The following is a 12,238-nucleotide window of genomic DNA, read 5'->3' as shown; positions in this document are numbered from 1 at the left end:
TCTGTGCTGTTTTAATTGGCTGCCGCTTGTAATTAGAGTTTATTTGTATTAATTAAGTTAAATTATCTATTTGCAAGTTGCTCGTAGTACACCATCAACATGTTTAGAACAATACAAGCCTCAGAGAGCCAGCTCCTGGCCCGAGGAAGCCGTGAGCTAAAACCAGGCAAAAATACTATCCCAATACAGCTTGCTCCAAAATGCCTTTTTTTTTTTTTTTTGCTAAGAAACCTATTGCATTTAAACTTAATAATTAATACTTGGCTTAGCTGCCAGAACACTGCCTGACCAGCACAGGTAAACAGGACTAGTGGCGTTATTAAATGTTCTCATAATGATGCATTTATCCTGGGCAGACACAGGAGGAGGTGGGTAGTCCTTGCCCAGGAGAGCTTATAGTGAGGGAGAGCATACCTTCGCTCTCTGACTTTTTAGGAGGCGAGTGGATTTATTAAGAGAAGATCAATACAAAGGGAAGGGATAAAGGGAGGATGAGGTGGTCAAAAATCAGATGAGAAGGCAGCCAGGAGTTAGGGAGGGCAGACATACAGTGAATTGGAGTGGATGGCGATTTAAGGCTGGGGAGGGAGTGGAAGCGCGCCGGGACGGCCACGCTCCGCATTAGCTCAGCTGTGATTAAAGCTGGTCACAGCGGAGACGTGATGCTCACCACAAGTGGCCTTTATCTGCAGTGAGCAGCAGCAATCATTATTCTGCTTCTAAACTCAGTTGTTTATGCCGAGTTGCGTTTCCTAGAGAGGCCACAATCTGTTGCCTCCGCGTGGAAGGATGTAAAGTACGGAGGCACGTGCCTTGGGTAGGTGAGTGCAGGAAACTTCATGGAGCAGCACATCCTCAGGAGGAAACGGAATGAAAAAATCCCCAAACCAATGCCTAAGACTGGAACTTAAATGATTGTAGTTGTTTAGCTGAAGAAAATTGTATAGCGAGACACAAATAGCTCCACAAGGAGAAAAGGCAGGTACCCAAGTACTGTTTCAGCCAGAGAGAAGAGACATGGCCTAAACCCACAGCTGCAGGCTGAAGCCAGACAAATTGAAATGAGAAAATAGGCATTAATTTTTTAAGAATGAAGTTGATTAGCTGCTGGAACAAATTACTGGGAAAAGCGAAAGTCTTTCCATATGGTACTGTTTTCCTATCAAGATAAGATGCCTTTCTGCAAGATGGGTTTCAGCCAAACATGAGTTTCTGGGTTCAGCAGAGCAAGGATGGGAAGAAATGTAGTGGTCTCTGCTCTGAGAAGCAGTGGAAAGATGCTTTATGATTTTTTTGCTTTTTTTGAAAGAGGTGACTTTGTGGTCCCACCTGGCCTTTAGGAAATGAACTAAAGTCTGTGCTCTGGGTGTGTATTTCTAAATCCCTCCTGGATAGCTGTGATGGTGCTGCGCTGGATTGTCCCCTTCTGAACAGCACCCGGGCAAGGGCAGCCAGAGGATCGCTCAGACCCAGCCTGTCTGATGGGTTAGTTTGGGGTTTTTTGCCCTGTCCTGCCAGCAAAGCTGGGGTGTTGGTGCGTGCGAGTGCAGACCTGCATCGGGTCTCTCTGTGTTTGTCACCCCAGGCTGACACGAGGCTGCTGGGTGCCCGGCTGGAGGTAGGCGACCCCCGGGCTGCATCGGTCTCTTGCCCCAAGCTGATGATGAGCGAGCTCTGCGGTGGCAGTAGGGGCCTTTTCGGTTCTGCCACTGACCTGCAGTGTGACTGGGGCAAATCATTTCCCTTCTGACTCCTGGTTTCTTTTTCAGCCTTGCTTGGCCTTTCAGTTTGACCCAGGGCTTCTGCAGGGGCTCTCTCCTGGTAAGAGTATAGTCTGAATATCTGTGCAGTTATTTTTTTGGAAAGCAAATTGCTTGCTGCAGGTATGAAATATTCTCCTGTTATTGGAGTTCTGGCTATTCAAAAGTCAGAGTGTTATTTCTGCATCCTTGTAATACTGAGGCAGTTTCGAAGGGACCAGGGTGCCTTTTAATTTCAGTTTGTGCTGCCATCACAAAGCGTAAATGTGCATGAGCAAACTTTCTTAAAGTTTGGATATTAGTAGCAGTCTAGAGAAAGCAATGGGGATTCAGCCCTTGTCTCTCTGCCGGTCAACCACAAAGCACTGACCTGTATTTGGGCAGCACTGCAGAATTACTAGTAGCTACTTTGCTGTTGGCCCTAACACAATTGCAGCCACAGCTGGACAAGAAGCTGCCTCACCTTTGGGCTGTGCTGTGCACAAGGAGGAGAATTAGGGAATGCACACAAAAAAATAAGAATCTAGTGTTATGTTGCCACTTCTATAAAAATGAGGCGGCTGCAAAATTTGCTAGGAGGAACAGGCGCAAAAGCCAGAGGGTGAGATCTGCTACATATTAATGGTGATGGAAAGGAAGAGGAGAAACAGGACTGACTGGTTTGCGGTGGAGATTGAGAGTTACCATCCTGGGAGTTACTGGGAGGATGTAGCATGGACCTGTCTGGGGACAGGTTGGCTCCCTTTGCAAGCTGAAGATCTGGTGGTGTGTGTCTGGTAGACTGAGGGTCTGAAGCAGGAGATGAGGAATTACTGAAGCAGGATTTCACCTTGAACAAGAGAGTCTGAGGGACCACGTCCGACAAGCCTACAGGAGCTTTGTGCTTCCTCACTGAAATCAGTGGATTTGGCTCTCTGCGCACATCAGAGGGCGTGAAAGGGAGATGAAATGTTCCTTGTCTCTTCCATTTAGTACCCTAAAAATGCAGTGTATTGTGCTGGTGCTGCGGAAAGGCCACTCCTTTGCCCAGCTGGTGCCCTGGGCGCTACCCGAGCCAACCCCGTTTACGTGCCAGGACGTGCCCTGGGATGCTGCCTTGCACCCTATCCATCACCCTTCCCTAAAGAGCCCTATGGATGAACCTTGTGGAGGCATGGGTGAACAGCGATGCGAGTGTGGTACTCGGGTTTTCCCGTGATTTCCTTGAGAAATCCAAGTGAAGCAGCTCGGATCGGCAGCAGTGAAGGACAGCTTTCTTCCCCCAGTAGGAAGTGGCAGAAGAGAAGAGAGCAGCAGGCACCTTCTGGTAGGTGATGGAGTGGAGGCATTAGTGTCCCTAAGGCAATGCTCGTGCTCAGTCTGGAAACGCACCGGACCAGTAAAATTGTCGCTCTCTGCTGTGTCCTGGCAGGGTCCAGGCTCTATTGGCAGGCTTGGGGAGGAACAATAATGAAAACAAGTGTTTGGCTGGTGTTACTGTAGTGCCACAGACTTTAAGAAACAATAAAAAGAGCCCAGCCCTTCTTTGATTAGTGAGTGTGATCTGCTGCCACAAGCTGATGCAGGAGGAAAAGATAAGGGAGAGAAAAAGAGAACAGCTATGGAGTGAAGATGAAAGCACTGGGCAGAAGATCTGCAGGGGAATAAAAGGGAGCTGTTTATTTGCACATAAGTTGCTAGATCATGCTTCCATGTGCATCCTGGGCAGCTTCTAATCCTACAGGTTTATTCAGACTTTTTGCTGGTGTTTGTTAGAGACTCTTGAGAAGAGTCTCTACACCCACAGATCTAGGCAGTAGCTGGTCCAAATCTGTCTTGTGCCAATCTATGGAAAATTTATTTTATCCCAAGCTGTGTCCATATACAGGGTCTTCTTCCCTTTTTACCAGTGATTTCATGTTTGAAGTCTCTCTGTAGGAAGTCAGTGTGGATGCTCCATGATTCATTCCCATGAGGAAGCGTGATTTCAGGTCCCCATATGGTCGCAGAGGCAGAAGAGGGGGCAGATATATATTTTTACAGCAAGGAGAATACAACTTCAGTGTACAAATTTGGCCTGGCATAGGGGATCTGGGGAATGTACAGAGTGATTCTCAATTTTTTTTTTTTTTTTTTTTAATGATTGCTTCCTCTTGGCTGCTAATTAGGCTTTAGGAACAACGAAGAAGGAGGCTGCTGCCTGAGCAATCCAGCCCAGGCTTTAAACTCAGCCTGGTATCTGGTCTGTGTGTTCCCTGGTGTTCAGCAGAGTCCACTTATTGAGGCCAGCAGAAATAGCATCTCGCTTCCTGGTTTCAGAGGAGGTGTTAAGTAGGACATCATTAAATTTGGGATTATTAGTAAGAGAAGAAGGCTAGCTATTTCTCTTGAAATGCTTTGGTTTGATAATAGATCTTTGGGCAGAGAACTGCAAAAAGCTGCCCTTTGTAGAGAGCTAGAGAATGAGATGTTTGCAGTAAGGAAACTGTCTCTGATGCAAAGAATTATTGGGCAGAAGTGGATGTTTGGGAGCATTTCAAGTTTCTATACATGCAGCCCTGACTGGCACCCAGTCCTGCAGCATTTCAGCCCAAGGAATATCTTGCTGATGTCAGCAACCGGTAAAAGGCTGAGTCATGTCCTGCATTGGCATCTTGGTCTACAGGAATTTGGGGATCACTCTGTGACAGCGCAGGTGGAGGGGTTCTTCTTGGAGGCATCTCCATTTTAAGGTTTATCGGAGTTTTCCCTGAGTCAGAGACATAGAGACATCAAGTTTCACATGGGCAATAATCTGATTGGAGACAGTACCCTCTATAGAAATATGTACTCCATATAGAAGAACAGAAGTCTGTGAATGAGAGGCAAAGCCCCGCAATGAGCTCTCTGCGTAATTAAAAAGCTGCAATGAGATGAAATATGAGATAGAGAGGAGAGATAGTTGGAGGTGCTGAGAAACAGAAGCGCTTTCAAGTATTTTACTGCAGAGATGACTGGAGAATTTGCCAGGGGCCTGATTTTCTCCTTGTGCTGTCCTTCGCCAGGTGACTCACGCTGTGTGGCCTGGTGGACACCGTCGCTGACCCAGAAACTCCAAATGCCGATACAGGTGTGAGTGCTAAACCAAGCTTAGGCATAAGGCAGGGGAGAGTCACAGGGCTGCAGAGCTTTAAGCCAGAGCTAATGTCTGTGTCTTGTTGGACTGATGCGTGGCTGGGGTTTTTTTACTCGTGGGTAGACTACAGCCTGCTTTGCTCTGGGCTGGGTGATGATCCAGTTGTGCCCAGTGATGCTACAAAGGCAGCTAAAGGCCAAGTGCTGTCATTGGAAACCAGCTGTGAATTAATACATGGTGTGTGATTAATGTGCTTTTTAAATGCATTCATGTCCTGTCGCACTGGCTGCGGCTCTTGTGTCACACTCGGTGTTCTCAGAACATTTATTAGCCTTACAGATCCCTTGATTATTGCTTTCTCTTTTATAATTAAGCCATGAAACTCAGCATGGTGCAGCTTATGCGGTATTAATCCACGCCTGGCATATTCTGCCTGTGCCCTAGCATCAGGCTAAATGCTGGCAGCTGGATTGCTCTCTGCACAGTTGCTATTCTGAAATTTTTTTAATGTGATTATAAAAATCACATTCTGTGTGCATATGGGCAACTCGGAGCTCGCCACTGCCACTAGCAGTATCGAGAGATAGTCTGAATTCCTTGAAGCGGGATCTGCCCTCAGTAGTGCTGCGAGATGGGGCTTCCTCCTGCCCCAGGTGCTGGGTGATGCTCTCCAGGTCGGTGCTATTAGCTCTGCTTCAGTGCTAACACAGCCCCGCATGCTCTGCACTCCCTGCTTGCCCTTCTCGGGGCAAGAAAGTCCGTGAAAATGTGAGTGTCACAAGTGAGTTCTGTTTCACTCCTTTTTGCCCTGACTCTTCTTCGTAGGAGGTTTAAGCTGGACCCAGGATTTCCTGCGAGGCTGCAGCCCCACGTCAGCTTTCTGTTGGCAGCAGCTGCAATGGCTGTTTGAATAGTTTTCCTCCTGGCTGGTTGCTCCTGCCCCCAGTACGGCAGCTTAACGGTTTGTGTGGCCATGTGGTGAACTGAACAGGGAACAAAAATATCATAAACCATGTCTGTTTTACTTTTATTGTCCCTTTCCTGGGAATTGGTTGTAGGAATGACTGCTGAAGGAACTGGAGCTCAGTGCTACCAGGAGGGATGTCCCTGGAAGGAGCCAGCACTAGTGTCCCAGCCACTGCTGGTCCAGACATAACAGTTTGAATGCAGAATTCATGAAGTCTTTGCTGGGCTGGGTGTTGGGCCATTTGCCGTCTCTGTTGGGTAAGTCCAAGCACCTCTGCAGCTGCCTCCTCCGAGGCTGGAGATGCAGCACAGAGCGGGCAGTAATGGGCTCCGGCCCCTCTGCCCACACGGCTCTGATCTCCACGTCTGCCAAAAGTCCTACCAAACTTCAGATGCGGGGACAAAGTGCTGGGGTGCCAGCTATCAAAGAACAAACGTGTCGGTGTCCCTCATCTACTCTGGACATCAGCCTGGAAGCCGTAGGGGCCAGGACGCAGGATGCCTCCATGCAGAGCCGAGTGGCTGTGCTCTTCATGGACCGCAGGTGCCGTAACACAACAGCAGTTCTGCTCTGCAGTGTGCATGTTAGTTATACACGTACGCACGCTGCTCAGGCTATCAGTTATTATTAATCAAACTATTTCTGTGGAGACCTGAATGCTGATCATCTCAAAGCTTCTGTTTCAAAAAAACAGTGCCAAAAGCAATGTGCAGGATGTAAAGCCGTAGTGCAGAAACTCTTTGAGCTCAGACGTTTCCATGGAGATGGATCTTTGATCTCGTAATAAATAACGGGCGGAGAAGATGCTCCCAAACTAGGGAGGAAGGCAAGGCTGATCCCTACGGGGCAGAAGTTCTCAAGAGGAATTAGGGAGACAGGAGGTCTCTCTCTTTTTTTCCCCTCCATGATGCCACGTCTGTAGTAACGGCGAGGTTGAGCTGTCTGCCCGCCAGCGCTGCGGCGTACGCGGAGGACGTGCCTTTCATCCAGCCAGCCAGACGGCGTGCTACACCTTTGAGCTGGCTAATTTAATGCTGCTGAAAAGTCAGACCTTTGTCTGCACAGCAATATTCACCCTGTGCTGCAGGATTTAGAGAGCAGTGACACAGGGGTTTAATACCAGTATGAGACACACTTGTTTGCTTGACTGTGGTGAAGTAATCTGGGGAATAAGAACAGCTAGGAGAAGTGCTGCATTTATGGATAAAATATAGAGGGGGGGGAAAAATCAGATTTTACTCTGGCATAATGTGCAAAATAGAAGTGTTTAACATGCTGATGTGGAGATAGTGACCAAAGGCAACAGTCAAGTTGGCTTTATCCACGTGGATGAGCTTTGACTGCACTCGCGACTCGTGTGTTGTTTGAGCTGTCGGCAGGATCAGGGCTGTTACTCCTGGCACTGGAAACTGAGGCTTCTGTGGATGGAGCCGAAAGAGAATTCATTAGGAAGGGGCATAATGAGCTTCAGTAGTCACTGAGAACTGCTGCTTGGAGTAAATGTGATCACACACGTTCCGGTAGGATGTTTCACGCCAAGATGCACTGCATCAGCAGCTGAAGATGATCCCTCGTGTTTGAGTGCTTGGATATGCCCGTACAGCTCACGCGTTGGCATTGCGGCCGGCGTGCGTGCCGAGCTGTGCATGCCTGTTTGTGCTTTTCTCGCTCCGTTTGGCAGCCGGGTGGTGGCTTTTCCTGGTCACTTCTGATCTGTTCACAGGACGTTGACAGATCCGTCCCTTTGTCTCCATTACCAGCATGGCCTCAAACAGGTTTTTTTCTGCAGCATGTAAGAGCACGTAGGGTGAGCAAGCTATTGTATACAGCCTGTTGCAATTCTTTTTTTTTTTCCCCCTTTTTAAAAAAAAAATTATTTTCCTTGGATGCATTGAGCTGCCGGTTGTGCTAATTAGGGTCTCTCTACTTTAGGGGTTTGCAATACTCCACCTTGGCAAAATGGTGCTTAAGTACTCTTCTGGCTTCTCCCCACCCGGTCCCACCACTGATTTCGCTGGAGCAAGTGAACCCTTTGTGCCTTGTTGGATCCCAGACTCCTTAACAACTCAACCATCACTTTATGTAATTTTAAAGTTCCAGTTCAAATACTTTATTTATAAGGATATATGTTGTTTGCAGCTCTGAAAAAGTTATTATCTTTTCCAAGTGTTGCAGAAACCTTCAGTGTTGAATATAGCCCACAGATTCACTTTAGAGGCTGACAGGTGGGGGTTTTGTTGATTTTTGTTGTTGTTTTTTCAAATGAACCTCACTGAAAATACTGTCACGTAGCTCCCTGTTTTTCAGAAATGGACCATTTAGCCACGAAAGCCATGTTGTTGTCTTATGCACTAGTTCACTGGGAAGAAAATATGTTGAAAGAGCATGCAATATTAAAGATATTTTGAATCAAACACTTCCACTGGTTTCAGTGGAGGCTTTAGTCTTGTTTTCACGGGGCTCTTCTTGTCAGAAGCTGAAATATAAAATATTCTGACAGGTCCAAGTTAGGGTTACTAGGCAGTAATGAAAACAGCATTTTTATCCTCAATTACATGGAAAAGATGGGATTGCTGTGCAGCCACAGCTGCTTGTCTCACGGCTGTGACAAGCCTGTACGGATGCTGTCACTTAGCAACCATTGCCATTTGTGTTTTAACTGCAGCTTTTTTGTTGTTGGCACGTAATGAGAGTTGTAATCACGAGATCAATCCCATCAAAGGTGTTTGTTTTTGAGAGCGATGGGCTCCAGGGCTCACCTGTGTCCCTGCCCAGCCTACATAAGGGCTAAATCAGAAGAATTTCATGTGTGATGGCTAACGCAGCTTAATAAGGGTTTATTTTGGAGCTGGCTTGGCTGGACCAAGTCGTGTTTCAAGATGTACAGCCTGGATTCGCCATCTGCCAGACCTGGCTCTGCAGCTCCTTCGTGCTGGTCACAGCCCAGCCCAGAAGCTGGTTCGAGGCCAAAGCTCTGAGCGTGATGGTGGTGAGGGACCAGCCGGGGCGAGCCTTGATGTCCCTAACACACAGCAGCCAAGGTCCCTGCTCTCTTCTACTGACCCTGCCTGAAAGCCCAGGGAATATGGGGTCAACAGAGACTGGAAATACGAGGACCAAGAGATAATGAAATGGGAGAATTGAAGACTTGAAAGTGTATCTATCCCGTAAGGGTAATTCCCATCTATCTTTCACTGAAAAGGGCCAGTCCTACCACGGTTCAAGCCCTAACGCTCTACAGGAGCTGTTTAAGGTTGTGGTTTTACTTTACACCTGATGTGGTCTAATCGAGCGATGCTGTCCTTCAAAGGGGTGGGTGCACCCTCTGTCCCGGACAGCATGTTCCTGCCCTTGCATGGAGTCTGACAACTGGGCAACTGTGGAATGAGCTGGGGAGTAACTTGGTTTGGATGGGTTTGGTTTAGACACAGCCATGTGAAAGGCATCTTCGCAGCCCAGTTATATGCTTATGGTAAATAAACACATTAAGCTGCTGTGCTCTAAGCAGAGACTTGGTATTGATATTATGGATAGAAATACTGTTTTCTTTAGTTTCATTTTGCTTTAACTGAAACAGGTGTGTAGTTGCACCTGTAGTAGTGCAGGGCCCTTTGATGTGGACTGCTCATTTCCCCTTCCATCTGGGGATGAGTCGTAAGTGTACCTATGATGTGTGTTTGCAGAACCCCGAATGCTTTCATTACAGCTCTACATCACCAGCTTTGTTCCACCTTGTCCAGACAGACACACTGCTTCTTTGAAAGAAAGCCCTCCCATTTCTCTGCATGCTGGCTTGCAAGGTTATAGGCAAGATCTGTCCTGTCTGTGGAGGAGCATGTCTGATGCAGGCTGAGGTCTGGCTGTGTTAAAGAAGTGGTGCTTTATTTCTCAGCAGAGGACAAAACCCACTGCTCTAAAGGGAAATGACACACACTACAGAGGTGCTGCTACTGATACATTTTTCCATTGTAAATTGCTGAGAACGTCTGCTGTGAAGGTGGTTGATGAGTTTCCTCTCTAACACATGGTGGTTTTCAGAAGCCTTGATAAATATGTATCGAAAGGTAGAGCAAATTTTATTAGAGATGGACAAAAGAAATTGCGAAGATATGGATGAATTGGTCAGTAATCACAGATCACATATATCTAAGCTAAAGCAACAGCCTTAGACATTTATGGCCCATTTTTGACTAAGTTGTGCAATTAGTATAATTAGGCAAAGACTATTCTTTGGCTTTTAAATGTCCAGTGTATTAAAACAGAAAATTAACAGCCATTCTTCTGGCAGCTTTTATAAAGCTGTTGCTAGTGTAGGGCTGAGCCAAAGATGCTTGTTCTCTCCTTCTCTCCTGTGTCTGAGCAGTTAAAGGCTAAATCCTTTCTACAGAGCTTTGTTGAAATGTGTTGAAAGCAATTCTAGGAATTTCATACCTGTGTACAGATCAGGCATCGGAACTTAGATTGCACCGTGCAGATGAAGAGAGCTGAAATGAGCTTTGTAATCTTCTTTCACAGTACCCGCCATCAGAGACAAATTTTTCTCATCTGTGATGTTTTGCGTTGATACCACTTGTATTGCTAGTGCCTGCTAGCCACAGCCCACACTAAAGCAAATGGCAGTCCTGAACCTTGGTGCTTCTTGCATTAGAGGCCCGTGTCTGGCCACAGCCTTTGCTGAAATCCGCTGTAGTGCATGTGTGCGCATTGGAAAAACTCTCTCAGTGGTGCCTGCCTCCTGCAGGAACTGTACACAGCTACAGCACTGATGGTGTGAAAGCAGCAGTTTCTATAGAAATCCATCCCAAAAAGGCAGTTCTGAACTTTCTCCTGTGTCCATAATGGAAGGCCAGGCAGCCCACTGCCTTCTCTAAGTCGTTGAAGTCCTCACTGTGTGACAGGAGCGAGCTGGGTGTGTAGAGTTTATGCACTGTTGTCACGTTGTGAAGTGGTAAGTAGTAATAGCGCTTGTTGACGTGAATGTTCAGTATGCATGTGGGGGTAACAAGTCTGCTTCTCAGGACTGTCCTTGAGAGTTAAACCCTCCCCTTAGGTGCACAACGACCACAGCTTCTTAGCAAGAGATACCCCATGGTGTAAATTCTTAACCCAGCAGAAAGCTGTGTGGCTGGGATAAGGATATTGTGGAGGTGCAGAAAAAGCTTTGGTAGGTAAGAAGTGGGTTGAAAATGAGTTAGCAGTGTAAGTAAGTAAGTGGGGCAGGACTTGTATGAGTTCTTACGTGTGCAAAGATAGGCATCCTAGAGAGGGTATCCCAGCATGATGGATGATTCACATTAGTAGCTGTTGGTGCGCGTTTACAAATTTGGTAGCTAAATTTTCAGCTCACAAATCCCACTGCCATTGTCTTCTGTAGAAAGAATCATGGATTTCTTATTTTGCTTTCATCTCCCTCAACCTCTCTGGTCCCTGCTATTTGTTCCTCACACTGCTCAGATCTTCATGACCCTTCACATTTCTCCCAATTATCAGGTGCAGGATGTCAGTGCAAGCATCTGTGTTAATAAGACTCTCTACTGTACCTAAAGTGGCAGTAAGGCAATGCAGTGAGGTCGGAAGAGAGAGAAGTACAGAATCAGCATTGAGTCACCTAATTGCTGGAGGTAGAGACCGGTTTTTAATGAGAGATGAAAGGAGTCCTTAATTCCCCTTGTAAAGATAAGGAGCCCTCCCAGTTTGTAGTACATTTGGGTTTCAGTGTACAAGCATCCTGTATATAAACAAGACTTTGGACTGCAATTAGGCAAACGGTATAAACTTAACAATGTCACCATCGCCTCAGCCGATTAAAAAGAAAAAAAAGTTCCATTAAAATTTAATAGGTCTGGGAGTCAAGAGACCTCGGTAATAAGCAGCGTTTCCGTTCCATAACAAGTCACTTTTTCAATTTGCTGATATTTGAATAATTCCTTGGAGTCTCCTAAACTGCACAACCCTGAAATCACAAGAATTCTAGTGCTGAACAGGAGGAAGACATTTACCCAGCAACCTGCTGTCTCCTTTCCTGGAGCATATAATCCCTTCACCAGACAGGACTGCTAAAACTCCACAAACAATCCACACTTCTTTAAAAGCAAATCCCTTCTCTCTCACTAACCCTTTCAATTTCTGAGAAAAATGCAGTAGCAGGAAAAGACCTGATTTTTAATATCTTCTGTCTTTTGCCAGGTGTAGACCATGCTCAGGTAGAATTGTGTATCAGAAGCAGAGCTGCCTTCTCCCAATAAAAGCTGCTGGTACAACACCCAAGGGCTCTGTCATACATAAAGCTGTGCACAGAGCTATAGGTAAGTGTGCTGACTTCATTAAAAGGCATAGAGTACATCTTCAACCTCAGCAGCAAGAAACTCAAACTACAACTCACCCTGTTGTACTGCTGCAGGGATAATATTGGAGGAG

Source organism: Haliaeetus albicilla, chromosome 22 (genome assembly GCF_947461875.1).
Source record: "Haliaeetus albicilla chromosome 22, bHalAlb1.1, whole genome shotgun sequence".
NCBI classification, from domain to species: Eukaryota; Metazoa; Chordata; class Aves; order Accipitriformes; family Accipitridae; genus Haliaeetus; species Haliaeetus albicilla.
The sequence above is the reverse complement of the archived record's forward strand: the minus strand, read 5'-3'. Positions refer to the sequence as shown.